At 39.3% G+C, this 8,839-nt stretch overlaps 1 long non-coding RNA gene across 1 annotated transcript; it reads right to left on the bottom strand.

Moving 5' to 3' along the window:
* Nucleotides 1–398: 398 nt before the first annotated feature.
* Nucleotides 399–5,951, bottom strand: LOC120738921. The gene is made up of 3 exons (XR_005697080.1): nt 5,858–5,951; nt 3,161–3,318; nt 399–2,705 (listed from the first exon to the last, which is right to left on the bottom strand). It is a non-coding gene; the product is annotated as an uncharacterized LOC120738921 (long non-coding RNA).
* Between the last annotated feature and the right edge of the window lie 2,888 nt (nt 5,952–8,839).

Below are 8,839 nucleotides of genomic sequence, written 5' to 3' on the forward strand. Positions count from 1 at the left end.
GCTACTACAATGTAAATTAACTTTTCTGTCAGGCCTTATATGGAAACACATGCATAACATATTGCAATCCAGCACAATGTCAATCCAGTAAAACATACTTGTGCATCTTACCACATAGCTATGCTTTCTCAGGACCAGCCTAGCATTTTAACACACTTTCTACCCCTTTAGCATAATCTTGTGACCTGCAGGTTGGTCGAGCTGGGTTCAGTAGGGGTCCTTTAACATCTAAAATAAACACAATGAGTCTAGAGGCAAATGTTAAGTCTGTTCGAGTAGATTTAGGGTCTAAGCCTAAATACATACCCTCAATACCAAAATCTGAAAATCAACAGAAAAGCCTTAGATAAACAATAAAATGTGAGCCACCTACACTGCAAAGCCTCTGTGTGGATAAATACAACCACAGACAGTCATGGATGAGTAACCTGTGACATACCTGGGTTTGATTTAAAGATTTGTCCTGCTTTACCTGTGTTTTGCTTTAAGTGTGTTTTGAGTGTGCAACACTGACCTTGTATCTCTACAAAGGATGTATTCATGCCATAGACTGTATATATAAAAGATGGACAGAGGGCTCATCATTAAATCTACTAATTTGTAAAGATGTTGTAATGTTGTAAAAGCATGTGCGGTCTTTCAGCGGCTCCGGCCGATCTGGTCGACCCCAAAGATCGATCTGGCGACGAAGATTCGCCTGCTCAACTCCATCATTATACCTACCGCGATCTACGCTTCTGAGACGTGGAAAACATCAGCCAGAATCACCAGAAGACTCAATGTGGCCCAGCAGCGATGGCTAAGACAGATCCTGGGGGTCTCCTACCGGGACCATGTCACCAACGAAGAAGTACACCGTCGAACTGCCACCCGTCCCCTCCAGGACATTGTGTCTGAGCGGCGTGTGCGCTTTGGAGGTCATGTTCTACGTCAACCCCCACAGCGACTGCCCAAGATCGCCATCACATGGAACCCACCCCATGGAAAACACAAACCTGGCTGCCCCCGTACAACATGGTGGAGGACATTCATCGATAACTTACGTGGCATAGACATTGCATGGGATGAGGCCGAAGCAGCCGCAGCCGATCGAGTATGTTGGTTGATTAGGAACTGCATCTGACAGCAAGATGTGGAGAGTGTGGACTTCTTGGACTTAGCAACAGGCAATATTATTAAGATAATTCAGTTAAAATGCTCCAAAACCACCAACATCATAAACATGATATAGAATTTCTAGTTTTTATTACTTGAATTAGCGATGGTGACCTGAAGATGGCATTTACAGCCATATCAGTATGTGACACTGAAATAAAGTGGCAATGCCCCTAACTTTAATCTTTAATAAAGCTTAAAAGGGTGAATAATAACAAACTCATCCCCTGTATACTTAGTATGAGGGCCAATTAGTTAGAGTGACCAAATGCACTTTTTGTAGCAGGCTGTAAATACATTTATGGTTGATGTTAGCTTTAGCAATACTGCTAGGTGTTCAGTGCCCAAACCGCAATCACTGTTGTTTATCATAGAAAGTACAGAAAAATAGACTTAAAGAGTGAAAACTATGCCTAAGGTCACAGTGGAATTGGCAGTGTAGGTGATGAAATATCTGCGGGTAAAAAGCAGCAAGCTGCTGGTTCACCACTGACCCCTGTTTGAACAGCTGCCTCAGCTATTGTCCCACAAACAGCAATAATAATGTGCCCAGAGGAATCTCACACACACCCTCACCTCTGATTGTACACAGAAAAAAAGAGAAAAGAAAGTAGTTAGAGAAAAGAAAGGTCTCATCTCAGCACAAAGATGTAGTGAAACAGCAGAAAGAGGACCCAAATCCAGGACTCCAGATGAAACCATAATAATAGAAAAATAATGATTAATTTGGGTTTAAGGTCCAAAACTAAGAGAGAAAACTCTAAACTAGCAAAAATACAAAAAGAAGCACAGACATATTAAACAACGGGACAATAAATAGGAGCTTAGACAAAGACTGAAGGAAGATAAAGGGTATAAATACACAAAGTGACCAAAACACACCTGAACTTAATCAAGGTAATGAGACAGGAAACAAAACTAAAGACAAACCACAAGGGACACATTACTGTGAAAATGATCATGAAGCAATACATAAATATGGAGGTTGGACACATAGCTACATACACATAACAACAAAATTAAAGAAGAAATCATTTTAAAAAAAAGCATGAAAATAGCTGACAGAAATGCTCAAAATCATCATAAAATCCCCAAAAAGTTCATTCTAGGAGTCGTCCAAAATCGAGGCTGTATCCCAAAAAACAATCCTTGCAATTACATTTCAGTGATTCCTATTAGGACACGCCCGTGTGTACCTGTTTTTGTGTCGGTTAAATTAAAAATATCTAGTTTAAGCATATTTTTTTGTGGTGCAGGTCGCTTTAAGCTCAGTGACAATCACAGCATCGGTCATGGATAGCAGAGTACAGCTTTTAATCCCTAAAAAGTGAGAAAATGAGCAGTTAGCTCGCTCCTGATTATAACCTCATTGCCTGAGGTTTTCACCTTTCCTGACTCCCTCCAGGGCTTCTTGGACTCCTGTCAAACTTCATAAACAGAATCCAAAGTTCTTTCCAGAGGTCTCTCCAAACTCCAGCTCATCCATCACCGTGATCTCTATTATGGAGCGAGCTCCCTGCTGTGGTCAAGGACCGTGATAACAAGGCAGCCTAGAAACAGATGTGTTTAAAGGTGAACCAAGTGCGTGCTGATAATGGAAAAGGTGAGCAAACACCTTTATTCATTAGCAAGGTTTTCAAGAGAAGAAAAGAAAAGGCATGGCGATCCCTGATCACAATGAACACTGTGTACTCCTCCTGAACTTATATTACAAACAGTCTCCCTTCTGCTACTCCAGATCTGATTTGTAACGCATACAACATTTAATCACAGAGTAATGACCCTTGAATTGTCTGTCATCTTTGGTTTGGCACAGTGTTGTTTTTCAGGCCAGTACACAGTTGGAAATTCCTGGCTTACCTCCTATATCTCTGCTTAATTTATGGGTATCCTTGGAGAATACAGGACATTTTTCACTCCATGTAATGAAGAAAGACTCGTGCTGACACTTTTCAAAAAGTACCTACAGAGGTCCACCAGGGATAAAACAACCATTCATACTCACGTTGTGTGACTCTTTTGTCTCCCTTGTGTTTTCACTATCACACTTCCCTCTTGCCACCAGGAGGGAAGTGTTACAGTCCCCCCTCTTTTCTTTGCCTGTTTCTATGTTTGACTGTCTCCAGTGAAGGCTTGTTGGACTCTTCCTGCTGTAGGGAGACACTGGGCAGACAGGCGATTGTTTTACTCGAGGTTACAGGAAGGTCAGATACAAAATCAATGAGGAAACTGCTCTGCTGCTCTAAACTCTATATCAGAAACCCCAAATGGGAGGATCATTAACATGACAGATAGAGGGAAGAGGAGAGACGAGAGGAAGAAGAAGGGGAAAGCAGAGCTGTTACTTGTGTGAAATGTGAAACGCACAGGTGTAATGGAAACACAGCGTTTTCTTAAAGACATTTTTGGTGCTAAGCAGAATTTTATCCTTCTAGATTTATTCCGGGTAACAGATTAAACTTAACTGAAGCCGCAAAGCACTTAAACTTTTCAGTGGTAACGTGGTTACCAGTATCTGGAAAAATAAACAGCAGGAGACAAATAATAAAAACATTTTTAATTTGTATTCATGTGGGAATTTTAAAGGAACGGGCTGCAGTTTGTTTTAGAAAATATTATAAGTGGTTCATGCAGAAAGCACTATACAATGCAATAATGCCTAAAGTGTCTTTGTGCCTCCTAGGAAACCTCGGGGGATTGCTTTAATGTTTCCTTTCCTCTCCTCCTCCTTGGAGCAGAGCGGATATTACAAATTGAAGGCATATATTGAGTTTATAAAATCTCACACTGAGTATGAGCAGTGAGTTGGCTTTCAAGTTGTTTTGTTCAGTGACGCTGAACCGAAATGTTTTCAATTGGGTACAAAGCGTTGAAATTTGGATGTGGTTTGACTGGCTCCCAAATAATAGGTGCCTATTACCAAAGGTCAAAAATGACATTTAAATCCACAGTTAATTTATATGCCTTTAAATCAAAAGTTTGACGTTTTTATATGTATATTTAATCTGGTTCTTGCAGAAAGTTACACAGCCAAATTATTTGGCATAAACACTAAACTATAATCCATAGTGTGCCAAAAGAATGTAGCCAAAGAGGTTAACCATAGAGGAAGTCGTAACATTTGTTTTTTAATTGTATTTTGCACAAATAAAAGGCCAAATAAGCACAACAAAGAGGTTCAGTGACTTATGTTAGCTCCATACCCACCTGTCTTTAAATTAGCTGCTCCCCTAATGACTCGTAAATGTAATTTTTAATACCTTCTAACAGTTCTGGGTCAAGGAATGTTTTTTAAAGGAATCCTGTGTGAAACAGGGCAAAATGTTTTTGTGTGACATTTTCAGAAACTGTAGAAAGGAAGACACTGTCACGATACTCTCAGCATCACAAACTAATCTGAAACCAGAACTATTGTGGGATTCTAGCTGAGCTAAAACAGTAGCACCAACCTAATTACAAACAATTAGAAGTGATAATTAGCTATTTAGACATTGTTTACCTGAATTCCAGATAGGGTAGGGGCCACTCTCACTCTCCTTCTGGTTGTTGATCTATGAAAAACTATTTGTTACCACACATTGTGTTGTTCTTGTTTCTGTGTTACAGGAGGGTTTTGCCAGCATTGGGACTCACCTCTGATTCCCAGTGTGGTCTTCCCTAAATAGCAGCCTCTGTCCTAGCTTATTGATTTGTTTGTCATTCACACTGGGGATTGGGGTTCTTGTAAATGAAAGCTCTGTCAACTGCATTACTTTTATATCTATAGTCACTGTCACGGTACTGGGTCTGTGATGTGGTGTTTTGTGTGTGTTTAAGTTATATTCCTTGATTATTGTTATTCATGATTTTGGTTTGCTTTAGTTCTCAGTGATCTTTGTTCTGCCTGCCATTAGTGTTTTTCTCAGCCCGTGTTTAGTCTCTGGTCCCACTTCCACTCCATGCCTTTCCCGTGTCTCACATTTCTTATCACCCTTGTTGCTATGCTCCCTATGTCTTTCCAGTCACTGTGTTAAGTTTGCGTGTCTTGAGTCTGAGTTTCGGTCTGTGTTTCCTGTTTTGTTTTGATAGTCCTTGTCCTGTGTGCAGTGTATCTAGTCTTGCTTCTCTTAGCCTCGTTAGGTCTAATTTGGCCCAGCTGTGTTCCCACCTATTCCCCATCGTCTCGTTGTCCTGCTGGTGTATTTAAGCCCTGTGTTTTTCTCTGTCCATTGTTGTGTTGTGTCCTCATAATGCTGTGTTTTTCTTGTCTGTGTTCATAGCCAGTTCCTAGTCTCCAGTCCCTGGTTTGTTTTCTACTTGGACTTACTTGTTCCCAGTTTCTAGTTTTGTTTTGTATTTGAAGTTGTTTACAGCCAAAATAAAGCTGCCTCTTTTAGTTTACTCTTTCGAGTCCTGCATTTGGGTCCTATCCTGCCTGCCACACAGCAAACCTTGACAGTCACAGGACTCTTTATTAGGTACACTTGGGTAGCACAGCATCCCGTCCCCCATCCCCCTTTAGAAATTACACTATGCATGTAGGAAATTATACTGACTTATTGAGCGAACACTTGAAAGCAAGAGCACCGAAGTTAAAAGCAGAGAGCCTCACTTTTATTCATGTGCATGTTAAGATGCAGTAGACTGGTGTCAGTCTGAAGCTTCCAACGACTGGCAGGTTCAGATTTCCCTAGTAGGTGCTCTGTAGGTCTGCACTGCTTACCTGTATACTGGCTGCATCTCTCTGGTGATCCCTATAACTGCTCCTGGAGGAAACCGGTGAAACTCCTGAAAAAGGTCCCTGATGTTGGTCCTGTACTTCAGAAAGAAAGAAAAAAAAAAATTACACTATGTATAGCAGCAGTGTTGGTCAAGTTAATTGAAAAAAGTCATCAGTAACTAATTACTGATTACTTTCCCCAAAAAGTAACCCCGTTACGTTGCTGCTTACTTATTTTTAAAAGTAATTAGTTACTTACTTTTTAAAAACATGATTTACAACCTGAATAGGTGATAAAGCGATAGATCTTTCAGCCCAATTCCACGTTTTCTGTCTAATCCATCATATAAAATGTAATCAAATGAAAAAGTCTCTTTTTAAAACTTGTTTTATTAGTTTTAATCTTTAAACTTTATGCATCAAGAAAAAATTTAATTATATGCAACATTCTCTGACTGGAGGAAATTTGTTTAACATTTAAACCTATTTTCTGCACATTCCAGCACATAAAATAAAATAGTTGTTTGTGTTTACACTCACTCTTTCAAATAGATGCAAGTAAAACACAGCAGAAAATAAAATCTAAGACTCAGCGGTCCCGTTGCTCTGTTTTCACCTGTTTAGCAGGAGTAGGGCAGGCGGAGGTTTGCCCTGGTGCAGGTGTGTCGCAGCCGCCGTCGTGTCAGTGGGTGGAAGGATACGGCAGTTTCTCTGTGAATTTCACATTCCCGTGGCAGCGTACTCGGTGCATGCGCGGAAGTTTAGGGGTTTTTTTTTCGCTGTAAAAAGAAGTTTTCTTCCCAGGCAGTGAACAGCGGAAGCTAATGTTTTTGTCACTTTTTACGGAATCAAACTCAAAGTAAGGTCAGTACTTCCACGCTTTAAACGCTGCACGCTCATACTCTCTCCCGCACACGTTATATTATCCATGCTAATCTGCACACAGCTGTTGCCGCAAACCTTGCACTCGTTTATGTTATTGTCATGAGACACTGGCAAAAAAATCACGGTTTTAGTAACGCAGCGTTCTCACGGGAAAGTAACAGTAATCTAATTACCTTTTTTGCAATACTAATCCCTCACTTTATTCGTTACTTGAAAAAAGTAATCGGATTAAGGTAACGCGTTACTGCCCATCTCTGTATAGCAGTGTTTCCCAACCACTGTGCCGCGGCACATAGGTGTGCCGTGAGAAATGATCAGGTGTGACCTGTGTCCTGGAGAAAATTCAGATCCAGATGAAGGCCCTAGCATTAGTAGTGGTCAGAAGAAAGCAAAAAAGATATACTGGTGAACAAACAGAGCCAATTCCACTATGCCTGGTGGTGGGGAAATTGGCATTTGGCATTTTTGTTTGGTGGTGTGAAATATGTGCCGGAAACACTGATATGTGTATATAGTGTATTTTCTGAGCTTCTAAATGAAAAGCTAATTGTTGTCATCATATCTGCTGCTTTAAGAGTTGTTGCTTCAGTGAAGACAGTTCATCTTCACCTAGTTTTATGAATACAGAGCTATAAATACATGCATCAGCATGACCCCAGCTAAAGGTTTGCCCCTCCCTTCCTATTTTCTGAGACTTTTATTGTCCTTATAGTTGTAGTGAAGGTGAGTTTGACCCATCAGGCAAAAAATAAAGAGAAGGATGTGAGCTGACAAGCATTTATTGCATGAACCCCAGTCATAAATGTCAGTTATCATCAGAGGATTTCTACAGTGAGCTACTAGCCCTGCCTGTGAATCTGTATTTTATCACATTATGAAGGATGTGCTTATAAAAAAAAAAAAGAAGAAAAAAATGAAGAAAAAAAAAAAAAACTTGCAGTAATTGACAAGTGAAATACAGAGTGAACCTGTAGTAGCTGAAGATTTAAACAAGGTCGTATTATAATGATATGACAGGAGTTCAACTCTAAGCTACTGCACCCTTTCACTGTGGCTGTAATTGAAAGTTGGAAAGTGTGACTTTAGTTCTTAAACTCTGACCATTAATGTGAACCAGGAGAATTTATGGGGCAAAGTTTTCAGAATTTAAAAAGTTATGAAATGCTCTTAAGAGTGAAGAAAAGTTTTTGGGTTTTTTTTTCTCTTTAAACCTCTAATGGTGTCTGGGAATAAAATTATAATACCAGATCTAACATAGTACATGGATGTTATAATGCAACACATCTAAACTACACTACATTTGCACATTTTGCATCTAGCACATGTCTTTGTCATGTCTCGTCTATAATATCCTGACAATAACTTAAACCTGGTTTTCAATACCACTGCACAATCCACTTTGTATTGTCTCTGTCCTGTCTTTGTTTATCGTACAGTTAGTATTGTATAGTTATCATTATAGTATTGTATAGTTAGTAATTAGTACCTGTTTTTCCTTTAATTTTACAGACATTTAGCACGTTATTTATTTCTAGTTTTATATCTCTTGGAGATATATCTTTTATATACTTGTAAATGCACCATTTGGGGCTTGGGGTGAAACAGAATTTCGGCACACTGTATACTGTTTTACTGACAATAAAGCTATTGAATCTTGAACTGAAACTGCATTGTTAATCAGACAAAATATGTAGGTAGGTATTAGCATTTTCTGTACCTTTTAAACCTTATCTCATCACCCTTCACTGGATATAATAAGTGGAGTTGCTGTGTTTCTGTTAAGATCTCTGGTGGTCAAAAAAAAAAAAAAAAAACAGCTTTGTGAACTAAATACATAATAATCACTCAGTTTTAGTTGCTCTGGAGTTTTGATCGGGCACTTTGGCTTTAGTATAGGGTTAACCTACTTAAAGTTGCTACATATCTGCAAGCTGCTTTGCAACCCACACACATCCATCCTTCTACTAGGAAGTTCTGAAAAGAAAATTAAAACATAGCCGTAAAATATACGTTATTGCAGACAGAAGTAACATTTTCTTTTAATTATAGTGCTCCTAACTGAAATATGTATGAATGCATTTTTTTTTTTTTTTTTTTTTT

The sequence above is a fragment of the Simochromis diagramma genome, unplaced genomic scaffold (genome assembly GCF_900408965.1).
Source record: "Simochromis diagramma unplaced genomic scaffold, fSimDia1.1 OVJJ01000026.1, whole genome shotgun sequence".
Classification (NCBI taxonomy): Eukaryota; Metazoa; Chordata; class Actinopteri; order Cichliformes; family Cichlidae; genus Simochromis; species Simochromis diagramma.